General features: G+C 33.6%; 1 protein-coding gene and 1 long non-coding RNA gene across 29 annotated transcripts in view; both read left to right on the top strand.

Moving 5' to 3' along the window:
* Sox6 (SRY-box transcription factor 6) overlaps positions 1-19,161 on the top strand; it is a 538,528-nt gene that overhangs the window by 314,481 nt on the left and 204,886 nt on the right. The window lies entirely within an intron of this gene.
* On the top strand, positions 5,118-18,828 carry LOC125361748. Its single transcript, XR_007212985.1, has 3 exons — positions 5,118-5,236; positions 12,478-12,483; positions 18,818-18,828. It is a non-coding gene; the product is annotated as an uncharacterized LOC125361748 (long non-coding RNA).

Here is a 19,161-nt window from a genome sequence, read left to right as displayed (position 1 = left end):
TGTCAATTACATTGTGTTTTATCATTGGTATGGTTTCATAGTTCTGTTGTCAATCTTTCCAACCCCTTTAAAAGATTTCATTTTGTAAGGAGTTTGCTTAGAAGGGCTTCTCCCTCTCTGAGATTAGATAATACTCTTCCATATTTTCTTCCAATTAGTTGGCTATATTTTAAAGTATTTAACCCTTTAATCCTAAACTAATGTTAATGAAGGAATAACTTAATTTTTCTCAAGCAGTTAACCAAATATTTTTGTACTGATCATTAAGTTGTTCGTACCTCCTTTGCTTTGAAGTTGTATCTTTTATTTATTTCTAAAAATATATTTGTAGAAAGTATTAGACACATTGCCTATATTCTATGTAAAGCTACATAAATGGAAACAAAAAAGGATACAAAGCATTTATTTCTCATCATTACACAGGATGAAGTAGTCTGTTATTCTATTGATTTATCTAAACTTTCATTAGTACTATGCTGTATTAAAATTGTACTATATTTTATAATGCTTTTCATAATTGTTATTTCATACTTTTTGCACATTTTAGACTTATCTTCTTACAAATTAACATCCCAAAGTATTGTTTTCAAAGATTACTTTTATGTGACACTATAAGATAAACTGACATGTTTATAAAACTGAATATTTCCATTAATATTCATTTCTTAATTTTTGTATGTTCCTAAAAATGTTTTGTTCTTAAAATATAGTCAGTGGATTTGCTTTGGTGTTTTATCTATAACACATGAGATATACTTTATTTTATTTTCTTTGTGTTACTATATTTAGAGATTTTTGTATATTTATTTTACTATTTTATTATTATAATTTGCTTCTATATCAGCTTTACTAGTTCTAACCTTATTTCAATTGATACATCTTTTTCCTGTCTCTAAATTACATTGCCTAGAAAGTTAAAAATATTAAGTAGTAGTTGTTAACAGATAATTGGGGCTAGTTTTTATTTTATGGTACTGCCTATAATATTCTCATGTTAGATATTCATTTTACTATGGATCGAAATATTTTTATCATTAAAATATTCTAGTCTATTAGGAGTTTCTGTTAGGTACTTCATTTTAGTTTATAGCATACCTTATTGGTTTTGATTTTTTTTAATTTATTCTTGAACTCAACAATGATTAGTCATGGGATAGCATCTTTTTAATGTTTTATTTGCTCATATAGTTTTTTTTTGTATTTGTAATAAAATGGTATTACTTTGTATTTTTCTTTTTTTGTTATTTTTTTAGTTCCAATTATGTTGGAATTGGGTAACTTTTCCTCCTTTCCTAGGCAGTGTAAAATAAAAACACCTGGGCTTGGAATTTTCTTTGGAGATAATTGGTTTATGTTGTTTTGTTTGTTTGTTACATTTTATACTTCTCTATACGTTTGTTTTTAAAATAGTTTAAAATATTTTTTCTAGAAAAGTCTATTTCTAGGGTTTTCAAATATGTTAGTGTTGATTCTATGTACAATATTAAGTCAACTGTTTTAACTTATACTTATTTGCTGCTCTATATTTGACTTTTAGTTTTGCATACTTTTCTACCTCCCCCACTAAGCATCCAATTTTTGGGTTTAGGTGTTGATTTTTCTGCTTTTCAGTATGCCAATTAATTAATCTTGCTTTTATTTTTATTATCTCTTTCTTCCTTATTTTTCATATACCTTTTCTTTTGTCTACTTTTAATACTCTTTGGCTTCTTAGATTGAATATTTAAAACTTTTAAAATTTAATAATAAAGGCACTTTTGAATAGGAACATGTTTCTAGAAGTAGCTTTATGTGCCCCATCAATATGCTTTTAGAATTCTCATTGTCATTATTTTCTGAGTGTTCATTTATATTATTTTCTAGGCACTCTGTGTTCACATATCATCCGTAACCTAGTCTGTATATTTCGCTTCCAGTGGGAAATTTCCTGTAGTGGGAATGGAAGGACCAGTAAATTTGGGACCTTAACATTCCTACATAATAAGAAACATAATAACATTCCTACATAAGAAACATAATAAATTGATAATTTCTTAGATCTCACTTAAGAAGTGCTTTCATATAAAATTAAGTCTATGTGTAGGTGAAAGAAATACTTCTAAAACTTCATAGGAATTGAGTTACTGCTGATGTTTGCTGAATCAGAATTGTCTATGAGTCTACGTCTGAGTCTTATCTGTACACTTTCTTTTTTTTTTTTTGGCCAGTCCTGGGCCTTGAACTCAGGGCCTGAGCACTGTCCCTGGCTTCTTCCCGCTCAAGGCTAGCACTCTTCCACCTGAGCCACAGCGCCGCTTCTGGCCGTTTTCTGTATATGTGGTGCTGGGGAATCGAACCTAGGGCCTCATGTATCCGAGGCAGGCACTCTTGCCACTAGGCTATATCCCCAGCCCCTACACTTTCTATATTTAAGGTTTACAGCAATACAATGCTTTGATATTATATATATGATACATATATGCTTATGTCTCTCCATATATCTATATCTATACATAGTATATTTACATACATGCATATACACACACATATTCACAAACACAATTTTTTGTGCCAATACTTTGGATTGAATTCACGGCCTGGACACTATATCTTAGCTTTTTCGCTCAAGGTTAGTATTCTACCTCTTGAGCCACAGACCTACTAGATTCTGGCTTTTTGGTGGTTAATTGGAGATAAGAGACTCATAGACTTTCCTGCTGAGGCTGGCTTTGAACTATGATCCTCAGATCTTAGCCTCCTGAGTAGCTAGGATGACAAGTATAAGCCACCACCTCCCAGCTAGGTTGCCATATTTATATAAGGATCTATTGTCACTGTAGAATTTATCATTTATCAGACTTCTTGGAATTACATGGCTTGAATGCTAAAAATTAAATGTTAATATGTAGTATTAAACAAGTATTTCCTCTTCCTTTTAGCAAAACTTCAAACAACCTAACATATTTGGCAGATTCTCTATATATTTAGTTACTATTAATATTACTACCTATTAATTCTATCAATCTCATTTAAGGTGACTCAAGCTGTAGAGATAGGGTTTGAACTTGCTCTCTAAAGCCTAATGATGCAGTAGACAGTGGTTTGCAAACTCTTCAAAGCCTCAGGAATCTCAGTGGAATTGTGGGTAGACAGGCTCTGGACTAGTCTTTTCCCTACAACACACAAACAGACTCCACATTTACCCTTTCCTATATAATTGAGTCACTATAGTAAAGCATGAGACAAGCACTGTTTCTCTGTAAAATATTTACAACTTTGATTTATGCTTAAATGAAAAACTGGGGTGGAAAAATATAGTAGGAAGAAGTAAAGTAAGACAGAAATACTCTTCGAGTTTGTAACACGTTTACATTTATTTGAGTAGTCCCAAATGAGTGACGATATCAGAACATTTAAGACCTTGAAACATTTCTAAATTCACATTAAGCAATGTCTTGAGCACAAGGTCCGTCCTCTGTCACCATGGAGGGTCTTGTGCGTTATCCAAGGCATTCTTAGTCTTGAGCATGTATGTGCCTCCCTGCTGTGGCTGGCATCTCTTGCTGGGTGTGAAGGCAGCCCCCTGGGCAATATGCCAGGGAGACAGTATTGTTGGATGGTAGCACAAACTGTTTGTGTTCATGTTAGTCAAACACATATGATGAGAAGACAAAAAATTATATGATATGACACAAATAAGAGAATCGCATGGTCTTTTCTTGGTTGTTTATGGTTAAATTCTCAACATAGCAATTTAAGGATCCAGGTAGGCACACTTATAGGTAGCTTACAAAATTTGCAGTTTTTTTTTTCTATTAAAAAGAGATTAAAGCTTTAGTTCTTTAAGGAGCTTCTCTGCTGTCCTCACTGATAATTGCACAGACTCTTGCTTCTCTGTTGAATTACCCAGGTCTCCATCTAGACATTCGAATATTTCATCTGTGTTTTCATAGAGAAGCTGGAGAAAGCAAGGCTGTTACACTCTTGTGATTAGGTGCAGATCTGGTATCTCTATGGTAAAACTTTACTCATTTTTATAAAGAATATTTTTGTTAATTCCTAGGTAAGACATATTTTCTTCGGGATATTAGTTATTTTAGCAAGTATAAGTGCATTTTCTGTTTAATTTTTTTCTACTCCATATTTCAAAGGCTTGAATAAATCTTGTAAATAACTTATGAAAAATATGTATTTTAAATATATATTTAAGTAAAAGTTTTATTAAGTAAAAAAAGAGACCAAAATTCTTTTAAATGTAATGTTCTACAAATGATACCCCGTGGGTTTTCAAAGCAACTACTGAAACACAATTATTTTATGATAATAATGATAGTATTCCATGAATATTTCCAAGGAGTTTGGTTCTAGATCTTAAATACTACTGTCATAGTTCATTTTTTAAGAGTGGGGATCTTTTTTTGTTCATTCATTAGAGTTGTAACTACAAGAATTAAAGTTAGGAGGGCTGGGGATATGGCCTAGTGGCAAGAGTGCCTGCCTCATATACATGAGGCCCTGGGTTCGATTCCCCTGCACCACATATACAGAAAATGGCCAGAAGTGGCGCTGTGGCTCAAGTGGCAGAGTGCTAGCCTTGAGCAAAAAGAAGCCAGGGACAGTGCTCAGGCCCTGAGTCCAAGTCCCAGGACTGGCCAAAAAAAAAAAATAAATAAAAAAAGAATTAAAGTTAGGAACTGTACTATATTGAACAGTAGAAGCATACCATGATTGTGCTTGGTGAAAATACTGGATTAAAAATGGATTTATTGGAACTGCTACTCAGTAGCACCAAGGACCTGATTCTATTTTCAGTTTATTGGTAACAAGATTATTTTTGTTTTTGTTTTTTTGCCTGTCCTGGGGCTTGGACTCAGGGCCTGAGCACTGTCCCTGGCTTCGTTTTGCTCAAGGCACTTGAGCCACAGCGCCACTTCAGGCTTTTTCTATATATATGGTGCTGAGGAATCGAACCCAAGGCTTCATGTGTATGAGACAAGCACTTTACCACTAGGCCATATTCCCAGCCCCAACAAGAATCTTTTGAGAACATTGTTACCCAAGAGTCATGGTTATTTTCAGAGTATGATAGATCTTTGGAAATCAAATAGTTTTGCTTGTTCTTGAAGGAACTTAAACACAGTGCGATATCTCCAGAAGGTTCTAAAGGGACTAAATGCATTGCTATAGAATTAGCATTGTATATCACAGATTACAGTCTTAAATGGCAGTTTTTCTCTCTGGTATAACCATTTTTATAGTAGGGGCCTAAGCTTTATTAAGTACTCAGATCACTCATTCCATAGCTTTCCTTTCTACAGACTACTTGTGTTTAGGAATAGACATACAAAGTGACTGCTGTCTTCTGTTGTAACCGGAGAGCTACACTTTGTATATTCATTTATAAATCAGTTTTTCTTGAATCTCCCCTTAGAATTCCACACCAATTTCTTTATCTAGGAGAACTTTAAAAGCAAAGTGCTTAGAGGTGAAATATGTGCCACTTTCAACTCTATAAAACCCTCAAAGTTCATATACCTAGTGAGTTTTGCTGTCTCAGAGAAAGAATTCAAACAATAACAACATAACAACAACATTTAGATTTCTCATATTGTCCTAGACATCAGTTTGTGAAAGAGAAGGAAAGATATTATTTTCTCACATTTCTGGGTGAAACAATGAAACAGATTATTTGCCAATATTTCCTGTACATATTTTTATAATTGTAGAACTTCAGACTAATCTAGAATCTTAGACTAAAAAAAAGCTGGAGAAACTCTATCCAAATTCTTTTTTTCATATAAGGAAAAAATATCCAGATACTTGTCTAATTCTTAAAAAGTCACTGTTCTCAATTGTATAGTAAATTACTAAGGTAGAAACTTAATACTCCCCCTTAACATGTTTATCCCATTTCATATAGTCTTTTGAACTTCTTGTAATCAATGGTGAGTAATTCTTACAGAATCTATTGGCTCCTTTTGCTAACAACAAATGCACATAGCAGCAAATTTTATAGACACACATACGAATTATAACAGCAACACCAATAGTTTTTAATTATATCACTTTGCATGAATATAGAAATTTCAAAGCTTTCCTTTGTACTCTCTGTTATAAACATCTTTTACTTCTTTTGAAGTCTGTGTGATATACATACAAGCAATTAAAACTGACCCCCCTCTTGGGGTTGGAGATACAAGGTCTTCTTAATTAAAACTCAAACAAAAGCTACTAGCCAAAATTCCTACTATATGATTAAAGTCTAAAGTATTATTATACACTAGAATCATTGTTAACTGTTGGGATTAAAAGAAATCGATATGTTAGGGAAAATATCAGTTGAATCTAATTAGTAAAATCAATGTTTACATTAAAGGAAATACTGAAGTTTAATCACAGGTTCTGGTTATAAATATAACACTGGCTAAAACTATTCTTTTTGTCATTGCATTGACCACATTACCCTATTTTAAATTCAATGAATAAGAATGTGAAACTTCTTTTTTGTGGTTAATTATTATAATTAAAATATAAAAAGTTAAAATCATATCTGGTTTAAGAAGTTTTAATTATGAAATGGTCATATATGTAAAAAATAGCAATTACAAGGTATTCCTACTGATTTCATATTAAAAAGGCTAATGTTAGCAAAAGCAACCTACTAGAATAGGAAAGGAGGCAAAATTGGATAGAAGTAAAAAGACTCAAATTATTTTTACACAAGTATGATGAGGTTAAAAATGTATTAGTCTATTGGTGACATAACCAAATCAAAAAGAATATTTTGAAATAATACCCAAACAAGACATTTTACCTTTTTTTTTCCTTCCTGATTACTGTGATGAAAATAAACATTATAACCAGCATGGAGAAGGAAAACTATTACTAATTGCAGTCTAGATTTTAAGTAAAATACAGGTCATTAGCAATTTCCTGGAAGCCATTCAGATTGCTTACCAGGAAATGGTAGCTAGCAGGACATCTGTAACCCTCCTGTGTGGAATTAGTGAAAACATACTGGAGCTTTAATGATGTGTATTGGATTTAGGCTGATGGGGGAACCTTTATCGATCTAGGTAACATTCTCCAAATAGACATGATTTTTAGTTCAGAATTAATATACAAAACCAGAGTTAAAAATAGCTATAAAGACTTATCCATTCAGCCATACTTTAAAATACATGTACAGATTAGAGTGACTCAGTGAAATGAGAAAGAACAGGATGACTTTAGAACACTGGGGATCTGAGAGTAAAATAAAGGTGGACAAACAAAGAAACTTTCTCAATGTCTTAGAATGATGAGCTCACAATATTATTGGTGGTATACTTAGTCTTATTCTTAGTAGCAATTTCTTGGTCTTCTATAAAATGAGAAATGCTGAGTTTTGAGTGAAAATGTCTCTTGACATAAACTCTGTTCTGAAGTACTCTGCATTGTAGTGGGAGAATGCGACCTCTATTATTAGCAAGCTCTTTATATTATCTAAATGATCGGTTGGTTTAATGAGAAGTCCTTGGAAGTAGTAAGAACAGCAAAACAAAACTGAGGAGAATGTATGTATGCATTTTATACATATACCAAACATTGCTAGCAGTTCACCAGTGGCAATAGTAGCAAAAATGTTTCCTTATTTGTCATTGCCAGTAGGAAGTTGGAACCATTCTTTGTCTTTTAGATAAAAATTATTTCATAGGAAATTATTGGACATATAAGACTAGAGGGAATTGTAATACTCCAAAGAAACTGATATTACCACCCATGTCAAGTTTATGGTATAGCTCACTTTCCATGCCATGTTTACTCAACCAAAAACAAGAGGGGGGGGGGGAGGGAGGGAAGAGGGGAGAGAGGGAGGGGGAGGGGGACGGAGAGAGGGAGAGCGGGAGACTATGTATGTTGGTGATACTAGGGTTTGAACTCAGATCTTTATGTTTGCTAGGCAGGTACTCTACCACTTGAGCTATAGCCCCAAGCCCCCCCCCTCCCCTTTTTCCCTCTTGGTTATCTTTTCAGATAAAGTCTTTTGTTATTACCTAGGATCACCCTCAAGCCATGATACTCCTACTTATACTTCTGACATGGCTGTAGTAACAAGTACTTACCATCATGCCCAGCTTATTTGTTGAGATGGGATTTGTATACTTTCTTATTTGTTATGGCCTGTGAACCACAATCCTTCTCATCCTTGCCTCCCTATTAAGCAATTCCCAGTACGAGCCAGTGTATAGACCTGGTGATTACTATATTGGTTGGATTGATTTCTATCTTTTTATTTAAAAAGCAGGTTATCTATTGTATGTCTCTCAACCCTTGTGATATTATTAAATCACATTGCTAAGTACAGATGAAGTGATTTAAGACAAGCGTTATGCACACTCATGAAAATGGAACAATGAAGTTTGTTGAGATTGGCTTGGTAAGAGGTGAAGGAAGTTGAGGAAGACTGATGGAGTGGGTCAATGTGATCAAGGCACATTGTGTGCATACATGGATATATCAAAATGAAACAATCCTCTCTGTAGCTAAGTGACATTAATATAAAAGATGTGAAAAAATTAAAAATATAAAAATAAGCAGAACACAATTTAGCTAAAACTTCAGGAGATTTTTCTACATAATTTTCATTGTGTATAATGGTAGCAGAAACTTCAACATCTTGTTAATAGGGGACAGTTACACATAACATTTCTGGAAATATAGTTGATAGAAGTTTGTTTTGCTTCCCCTTAGTGGAGTCATAATAGGTGGGATGTGCTATAAATGTATTTATTTGAAAAGTTATATAGATTTTAATAAATGCAAATAATAGACAAATATTTTAACTTGCTCTATTTCACCTTAGCCTCTTTAATTTAAATGTATATAGTTTTAAAATATATGTTTGTGAAAATATTTATATAGAGCTGATTCTTGAAAGGGAAGTTCATGTGAACACTATTAATCTCATGCTGTTTATGGTCCAGGAATGCTCTATGTTTAGCACTCAAGGTGTGAGGGTGTGCTCTGGGTATTTCCTTAATCTAAAGTTAGTTACTATGTCACATAAAGAACTAGCCCATAGTACTAGGCCTCCCACACTCTTAGTATTTAGGTCATTTGTCTGAATTTTTTTAAAAAGCCAGGCAAACCACTTAATAAAATGTGTGTATTTTCATCCAAATGGTGTTTTTATGAATAAGGACCTTGAAATAAGCATAAATTGTACATTATTCTGTACATTTTTAAATTTGTTGCTACTGTTGGTAATTACCACTGAGTGCATATTTAATGCACTGAGGAAATTTGATGCAATTATTCCGTTTATTTGTGAATCCCCTTCAATCCAAATGTCTGCATTAAACTATTGAAAAAGAAAACTACAGAGAATTTAGGTTATTTTTTAAAATGCACTCGGATTCTGAACTCTGGTGGTAAACTTCTATTGCACTAACCAACCTAAAATTAGTACGGGCCTGACATTGTAAAGGATAGGGGCCCAAAGTTTACATAATTTAAAATAAAAATTCCCTTTAAATATCACCTTCAAGACAATCAGCCAATTGCAAAGCCACCTTCTATAACTGAGCTCACTATTTAGCTAGTTTAACTTCAGATAAATTATTTTTCCTCAAGCCTCTTTCAGCACTTAGGAGTTGATTACACCTGGAAATGGACTGAATAGACACAAGTTGGTAGCTCTTAGAAAGTCTGTACAAAATGACAGAAACTGCAGAGAAAAGGTCTAAGTCCACCTCTCTTCCTTGAGTGCCTAGCATTTTTTTAAAGCTCAGAGAATTTGGGTACTGAAAAAGATCTACTGCTGAAAGGGTCTGAAAGTAAAAGTGCAAGAGGGGTACAGCTTTTGTGAGTCTACTTTTTATTTTCTCCTTTGATCATCAACTAGCAAGAAAAGTACACATTTCACGGAAATGATTTGGTGTCATTAAAATGGTTTGCTCAGGAAGTAGAATGAGACAGAACACAGGTATTAAAAGATAAGGGGAATTCCACATATATCTGGTTTAGTAGACATCATTCAGTGTGTTTTCTTGCAACAAAACAGTTCATTACACATATTTTAATAATAGTCTTGAACATCTCTCTACGGAGCAGATGAGATTTAAAATGAGATCTATTCCATAGCTCAAAAATATGTTTCCTCATATGATAATAATGAGAGATCTGTATTCTTAGGCTTGAAGCAAAGACATACATCCTATTAACACTTGTTTAACTAGGCTTCTATCACAACAGGTGCACAATTATTTTTATGAGTAAAATATTATCAGCCTTCAAAATTAGCCAGGGCAAAATGCAAGTTGTCTGATTAAATAATCAGAGCTGATACTTAAAATACATTTGATTTCCACAGGAATGTTAAAATGCTAAGTCCCAGTCTCTTGTTCTGATGTGCAGAGGAAGGTACAATTGTTTGTAGTGTGTGAGTAGTAGCTTGTATCATAACTAGTGTGATATGTTTTATGTAATTCAATTGATATTGTGAAACAAATTATTAAAAAAAAAACACCAAGATATTTTTGTCTAACATTTCACTTTGTCAATGAAATAGTATTATGCTCCAAATTAAATCAGTAAAAATGTGACTGTCTCATAGAAGATTGTTTTGTACTCAATTAACAGGCCCATAAGTTTAGAAAATTAAATTCCAGTGTATACTTATTTAATTTGGGGGAGTAAAAAAATCTATCTAATATTTATCTGTCTATCTATCTGATATTTTAATTCATAAAGCACAAAGATCATAGATACACAAGAGTTATGGATTATCTTGGAGAACAATAAAATTCTCCCCTATGGTAATAAAAAACAAAACCCAAACCACTGGCACCCTTCCACCACTGAGCAGGAAGCTTATCTGTGAGGTAACTTCACCATGTTTTAAAAGTGCTATAACAGTGCAGCTGTTAGAAACCAATTATAGGCAGGTAACTGTTTGTTTTCATATCTAAATCTGTTTGTCAATCAGGGAATGCAATGAATCAGGAGTTAGGGGTCTCAAATGCAAACCACAGTGTAAGGCAGAGCATCTGGAATAGGTCCAAGCCACAAGAATTAGGGCAGAAGTAGAAATGGAATGAAATCCATACATGTCTACAGGGTTCCTGTCTTTGACCATACTTTTCAAATAGAGTCAGAAATAGAGATTATCAGTGAAAGATGTCAGTTTTCTATAGGGAGCGGTTTCATTTTAAGGTTTCTTTCGAAACCATGGTGGTTACTTATGGTAAAGTGGCTGTAGAAGTCTTCTATAGATCTTTACAAATGTAAGACATTTTTAATCCTGGCTCATAAAGAGCCTTCCTCAATGACTATTTTATTTTTCTACTTTGAAAATACACTGACTATATTATAAACAAGTAGTTTTTTTTTTTTTTTACTATTTTGAAATTCATTTACAACAATCTCCCGCTTCTATGGCAGTTTATGAAGAAACTTGTTTTATCTGGACTTCGGAACACATTTTTACTTAGGTTAGTAAAGCCACCTCTGTGTTCAAATATGCAGCTGTTGTGCTCAGGTTGCAAGATGTCAAGACACAGTCAAGTATACAAAGAGTGCTTTATATAAGTCTATATGGCTAGAAGTTTTTCCATGCTGAAATGTGGGGAAGCCTACTGAGACACTGGAGTTGAAGTTGGTAACATCAAGGGAGCATAAATAGAAGTTTATTAAGAAAGCTAAAGAAAATGAAATGGGCACGACCATGCTGTGGTTTTGCTTAAACACAGGCTTTCACATCCATTTGAGAGTCCTGGATTTCTTTTTAACTACTTAATGAAAGGAGCTCTTTTATTTTTCCAGCCATAGTTTAGTGCCAATAGGCATTTGCCTTGAAGCATGATGGCTGTTCTGTTCACTACGCATTGCTCAGCCATGGCTATCATGGTTTAAGGTTGCCTTTCCCGATGGACATTGAAAAGCATTTCATTGAAATTCTTGTTTCTTATCCCAGACCTCTCTTTGTGTAGTATTCAGTTTTAGTACTAGAAGGAGAGGAGGAGATCACTGTTGATTTACCTGGCATACCTGAGACATTTCTTAAGTATTTACAAAGGCTCATTTGACATAGCATTAGTGATGAAGACGCAGGTGAACTGGAAAGTGAAGGATGAGATTAAATGAAATACTGGAGGAAACATTAATTTTTTTTCTGGTCTCATGATTTTGCTTGAAATCATAGGAAGGGCTCTGAGGAGATTCTATATTGTATTTCATAAAGAAAACTAGACATGAGACCAGGAAAAAGAAACTCCTTTCTCCTCAGGAGAGCTAATTCTTACTGTGAGTGACACTGAAGAAAGTTTTCTTATTGGGATATTAACCTCAGAACCAGGAAGGGATCTGCAGAATTCCTCTCATCCAAACCCTTGTTCTCAAGAAGAAATGCAGTTGTAGAATTTCAGTCAATCCACAAGTCATTTTTGAGTGCCTATTGTTTGTTCATTATTGTGTGGGGTTTACACTATTTCATGTTTTCTACAGCTCAGATATGAGAAATTCGTGTTTTGAAAGACCTACCAAGAAGCAAAAGAAAAGGTGCTGATAAAGACAAGGCCTAACATTTTTTTGTGGAAATACTGTGTGTCCCAGTGCTTTTGTGGATTGTGTCCTCATTTAATTTTCAAGCCAATGCTATGAGATGGGCTTTCTCACTGTCCTTTTACAAAAGAGACAACAAAGAGAGATTCTGGAATATTGTTTTTCAAGGTAAAAGTGGCCAGTCCAGAATTTGAATCAAGGACTGTATGATGCTCAGGCTTGTGCCCTTTCCACCGCACCATGCGGGCATCCTCTAGACGTTCTGACTCAGCTCCTCATGCACTCCTCAGCTCTTCCATGCTATGTCTTGAGCAAGCCACACAGGAAAGCAGAAATAAAACCAAGCAGAAATGGGGTTTTATCCTCTGTGCAATGACATAATTTTAATTGTGAAATTAACTCCTTTTTTTTTTTGAGAATTAAATGCTCCTTTCCCTTTTTTTCTTATTTTTCTTTTCCCTCCTTCCCTCCCTCTTCCCTCCTTCCCTCCTTCTTCCCTCCTTCCCTCCTTCCCTCCTTTCTTTTCTTCCATCCCTCCCTTTTTTTGGTGCCAGTCCTGTGGCTTGGGTGCTATCCTTTAGTTTTTTGTGCTCAAAGCTGGCACTCTACCACTTGAACCACAGCTCCACTTCTAGCTTTTTGGTAGTTAATTGGAGATAAGAGTCTCATGGACTTTCCTGACTGGGCTGGCTTTGAATTGCAAACCTCAGATCTCAGACTCCTGAGTAGCTATGATTATAGGCATGAGCCACTGGCTCCTGGCTCTCTTTCCCTTTTTTATATCCATAATTTTTCTTTATAACTTCTGCCAGTATAAATATTTTCCTTTTTATTTGAATTCTTCAGATTTAAGGATTTGAGCCTTTAGTGTCCCTTGGATTTCCTAATTTTCTTTCTTTCTTTTATCATTATTGTAGAGGTGATATGCAAAGGGGTTAGAGTTATATGAGTTAGGTAGTAAGTACAATTCTTTTTGAACCATGTCTTCTCTTCCCTGTCTCTCAGTTTTTACCTCCTATCCCCACCCATAAGAGGTAAAGCTCACTTTCCACATAGTGTGTAGTGAATACCACTGTTTTATTTGTTTACCCTTCCACCCTTTGCTCCCCATTTTTGTGCCCCCTTACCTTCCCCAAGACAAACAAGATAAAAGGAAAAGAAAACAAAAACAGCAACAATAAAAACTAAAAAGTCTTTTGTTTGCTGTTCTTGGAGTTCATTCATATGCACATAGCTATTGAAATTCTGTGATCCCCTCCTATACATATCCTCCTTTGCTATTAAGAATTATTTCATATTATTCTGTTTTTCTAATGTAGGCTAATCTGCAATTCAACAGTGAATCATATCTGGCTGTTAGATCCCAGGATATGTCATGAGTAATTATGGAGTAGGAAATAAGTTAGAAACTTTGAACCTTGGCTAGACGTCTGGTAGGTAGCCTTACACTTACAGTGTAGTGACATATATTTATGTGTTTATTGCATAAATTTAGCAAGTGTGAATAGAATATTAATAATAACTATCAAAACTATGAGAAAGAACTAACGGAATATTGGCATCTCTGCCAAACAATGACCCTTTTACTATTTTGTCTCAAATCCTTATCTGAAACTTGTACATTGTTTTTTTTTCTTTTTATAAAATTCTGATATCCATGAAGATATTTTAGAAGTTTGGTTCTCTTTTATTTAAAACAACGACATAATTGGCACTTAGGGGATGACAATATTCTGAATTGGAAAGGGGAACAGTATTATTTTGAAGATTAAGTCAGCATATATTCTTAAACAAGTCCCATTTTTAAATTTTTGCTTCTCAAGGGATAGGCAAGAGAAAGCAGAGAGAGGTGTTCAATCAAAACCATGGGATAGACAAGTACTTTTAAGTCTTAAAAGTCTTAAAAATTGAAGTCTTAAAAGGAGATGTGAGAATGGAATCTCATTTTGGGGAAACCTGTTAAACACAGAAGTGTGAGATAATGGTTATTAACTGTAAGCAGTTGAGCATGTCCAGGGATCAAAAAGAAAAATCCAAGAGCACAAGTTAGGGGAATGCAGACCCCAAAGACCGATCCCTGAGCACCTGTAGGTTAGATAATAGGAGTAAAAATGAGAGTATACAAGAACATTGAAGGACTGGGTAGTACATACACAGACATTTAGCAGTGATAAAAGGAGAAAATAATCACAAACACTGTTGTTCACCCCTCCACTTCAGGTTAAGATTGTGTAGTCTTAGCTGTCTGCATGGTGTAGTTGGAAGTGAATATTTATGGCTAAAGGGAAAGATTTTCTAGATTACTGTAAATCTGCTAATACTGAAGCCACTGCCTACATTTGACTATTCAATAAATGTAACCAAAATAGAAATTTAGTTTCTCCGTCATACTAACTATATTTAAAATGCTTAACTTATTTTGTTAATATCTACCATGCTAATCAAAAAAAGATGTAGAAGCTTGTAGCTGGTGGCTCATTCCTGTAAGCATTTTCCTAGCCTCAGGTCCTCAGCTCCTCCCACTAGCCCCAGATCCACCCATACCTAATGAGCCTCCTACTCACTACCTACCTACTTTCCCTTTACTCCCAGAGAGAAGCTGCCACCTGGATAAGGTGCAGACGCCATGTAGCTCCCTCTCCCGTGGGAATTATGGCCCAACTAATAAACCTCCTTATGAACCTTTTTCTCCTGCCTGTGATTATCTCCTCATGGTCCTCTGGGATGGCCGATACCTATGCTTTCAATACCTATAATCCTGGCTACTCAGGAGGCTGAGATCTGAGGATCGAGTTTGAAGCCAGCCCATGCAGGAAAGTCTGAGAGACTCTTATCTCAATAAACTACTCAGAAAAATCTGGAAGTAGACCTGTGACTCCAGTGGTAGAGCCTTAGCCTGAACACAAAGAGATTCAGGGACAGTGCCCAAGCCCTGAATTCAAGTGCCAGAACCAGAATAAAATATGTAGAACATTTTTATTATTCTAGAGCACTCTGTTTGACATCATTGTTATAAAGGGTGAAAGTCATAAGAGGATAAATCTTTTGGGAAATTCTACTGTCAAATATAGGATTTATAAATATCTATGGAAAGACATATCTGCCATGATATATTTTTAAAGACAAGACATAATATATTAAATTAGTGAGAATTCTGAAAATGGAATTTTATGAAAGAATTCTATTATGTAGTTGACATTGGTACTTATGGTGTTTGGGGTTTCTTTTTAGATGATTTGTATATGTCAGCAATGAATAAAGTATTTTCCACTGAGGAAGATACATTTAAGTCCTGGTGGAATGGATACTAACTAATATACAAAGCTACTGAAATTACATCATCCATAATCTGTGTGTTTATATGTCAGAGAGAGGCAAGTATACACTGGAAAATAGACAGAGATAGAATGCTAAGGAAATTACTCAAAAAGAAGTAAGTGAAATAATAGGGGTTTTTTTTTTTTCCATTCAAAGCAGAGTTTCTACTCCAAGGCCAAGTATTTTACTAGAAATTTTTACCTCTGTTCTTTTACTTATTATTTTGCATTGGCTTTATTAAAATACAACTCACAAACTATGCAACTTTAATCATATTTAGTATATTACTTTGGCAACCAGTTATGCAATTAATTTTAGATACACTCTACAGTTTCCCTACATTATATCTCAATCCTTAAACAACCACTAATCTATGGCTAAAAACCTCTATAGCTTTTAGTGTTTTGGACATCTCATGTAATTGGAATTATATAACACATGATCTTTTGTGACTGACTTCTTTCACTTAGAGCAATTTTTTCAAGGTTTATGTTGTGGCATGTATCAGTATAGGTTAATCCCTTATCCAAATTAGAAGTTTCTTTTAGATTTTTTTTAGATTTTGAAATAGTTATAAAATGATATAAATTGGGGTGGTACCCAAAACTAAATACAAAATTTATTTGACTATACTAAGGTATTTCCCATATTAAACACGCAGTCTGGAGTAAATTTTATGCGTATACATTTTCATTCCTATTGGGTGTAATTACCCTTGGGGTAGATTTTTACTGGGTCGTATAATGTCTTTATGTTTAACCTTTTGAGGAAACTGATAGAACATTGTTTTCCAAAACAGCAGTACCATGCTACATTCCTACCAGCAGTGAATAAATATGGTTTACAGTTTATCCAAATACTCTTTTATTTAGGTACATTGAAAACATATTTAACAGTATTCCACAACAGTTTCTCTGGACATTTATAAATTTTACTTTACATGTGACAAAACCAAAGTTCAGGAAAGCATAAATTCTTCTTCTTAAGGTCAAAGCCTAGTAAATGTTAGAGTTTTCAAACTCTGTCCTAATTTAGAACTATACCTTATATTCATTTTAAATTGATTTTTTCTTCTAGAAATAATTTTGAGAATTGTTTACATTCAGTGTATAAATGAGTGTCTGCTATGACTTAGTAATTGAAGTTAACTCTGGTCACTAGTGAGACTTGCATCTCAGAATCAGTTGCATATAGGACAGTAATTCTCCAACTTTTGGTACTCTTAGAATTGATGAGAACCCCAAGAAGCCTTTGCTTTGATGGCTTCTGTTTATATGTATAATATTAGCAATTCAAGTATTTGTTAAATCATTCAACATAGCAGTAAACTATTTCTTGTTAAAATAACATACTTTTACAATAACTTCAATAAAGCAGTTGTTTTGCATTTTATCAACTGTCTATAATGTCAGACTCACCAAAAGGTGATTGAATTATTATGCATATAGATGCATTCATTCTGTTATCATTAATTTGATTCATGTATATGGATATCACAGATTTAGAAAATAGAGCTTTGCTAGATAATTGTGATCTTCTTTTACTATCAAAACTTTCAAGTACTATATAGGTCATTCAATATGGCACCTGAAACATAATGTTCATATTTTATTACATTACATTAAAACTTGCAAGTATGTAAGTACTTGTAATTTGAATTAACTTTTGCTATGATTTTGGAATATTTTGTTTTGGTCATTTGGAAAATGTTGCATTTCTCAGTCTTGCATATTTACTCCACAACTCAATATAAAATGATACCTTAATATAACATTTCTTAAGTTGATAGCTCAAATCATATTATTGAAAATAAATAATGTTGTTTTCCTTGAAGAGAAAGTTTACTTAATTTCATTTTGGGGGAAATATCTGTGAAAGATCTAGTGAAAATGTCCAAAAATCATACTAACATGGCCTATTTATATTCCAACGGTGTTCAAATGATTTTTAACATATTTGAAAGTTGTATGTATTAATGTTAAATGATATATGTGTATTTAATTCTGGGGAAGGACATAAACATTCTCTTCCCTCAAAATCCAATGTTTGAATATTTCAAAGATTCTTTTTCTTTGACTATTTTCTTAACTTCTTTAAATTGACCTTTAGTAGAAGTAATTTTCTTATGATAGGAGGAAGGAAAGGAGTAAGAGACATGTTATTCTTAATAACTTCAGGATTGTGTAAGGTCATTCATTAATGTAAACTACCATACAATATATCACTAGAGAAGCATATAAAGAATAATAAAATTATCTTACTCCACCTCTGCTAGCTTTCCTGCACATCCCCAAACTACTTATGATAGTCTATTACTTATGCAACATATTTATACATGTACCCAGACTTATAAAATTGGATTAAAAAATAAAAACATATTATGAAAATTACTTTAAAAATTAATTTGGACTGTGTTTATCTCAATTATAGGGAAATTATTTTGTCTGTTCACTAACCTCTTGAACAGTATGTAAAAGTAGGAATAAATATTTATCAAATGAATAAATTCTTTTCATTATCCTAAGAACTATCTGCATAATCTTACTTTTTATTGAATATTAATTTGTGCATTCATGAGTCTATTAATATTTGGATTTTTTCTTAGTTTCTTATTTTCAATGTTGTATTGTGATTGCAAAGATGTATGGAAGAGTTTATGAGATAATATTATAAGTAAGGCCTGAAAGCATGAGATAAATGATTTCCCTGGAGAATTTTGTGTTTCCAATGAAAATAGTGTGTACACATGCAGCTAGGCTATCTCAATTGAGTGAGTGCTAAAAATGGACAATAGTCTTGCAAGCAAGGGGAAGATCAGGAGGTACCATTTTGACCAGGTTAAAACATTTGACTCTACAAGCCATTAGAGAGTTTTAACTGGACAGGTACCATGAACATATTTTCCATGTTTGAATTTCCAAATTTCAGAGGTTGGAATGAAGTAACATTTTATATTTAGAAGTTCCTGTGATTGTAGAACTTTATTAAATACAATAAATAATATTTCTGTATTGTAAACTTTTATTTTTTCATTTAGATTCTAAAATAGATTTTAATGTACAAATTATATGATCATAATGGCAAATGTTTATTGAGTACTTACTGCAAAAAAAGTACTGTTCTAGGGTTCCACAGGTATTAATTTATATTAATAGACCTGATCTGTATAACATCCTACTACTATTCCAGTTTTATAGAGGGAGATTAGCAGAACAAAAGTTATACCCCCAGGTAGTGGCAGAGCTGAGATTTAACATTATACCCTCTGACTCCAGAATCTGTTCAAAAAACTTCATCATACCATTTCCTGAATCTGAATAT

Source organism: Perognathus longimembris, chromosome 13, assembly GCF_023159225.1.
Source record: "Perognathus longimembris pacificus isolate PPM17 chromosome 13, ASM2315922v1, whole genome shotgun sequence".
NCBI lineage: Eukaryota > Metazoa > Chordata > Mammalia > Rodentia > Heteromyidae > Perognathus > Perognathus longimembris.
Note: the sequence above shows the minus strand (reverse complement) of the source record. Positions and strands in the feature narration are given on the sequence as shown.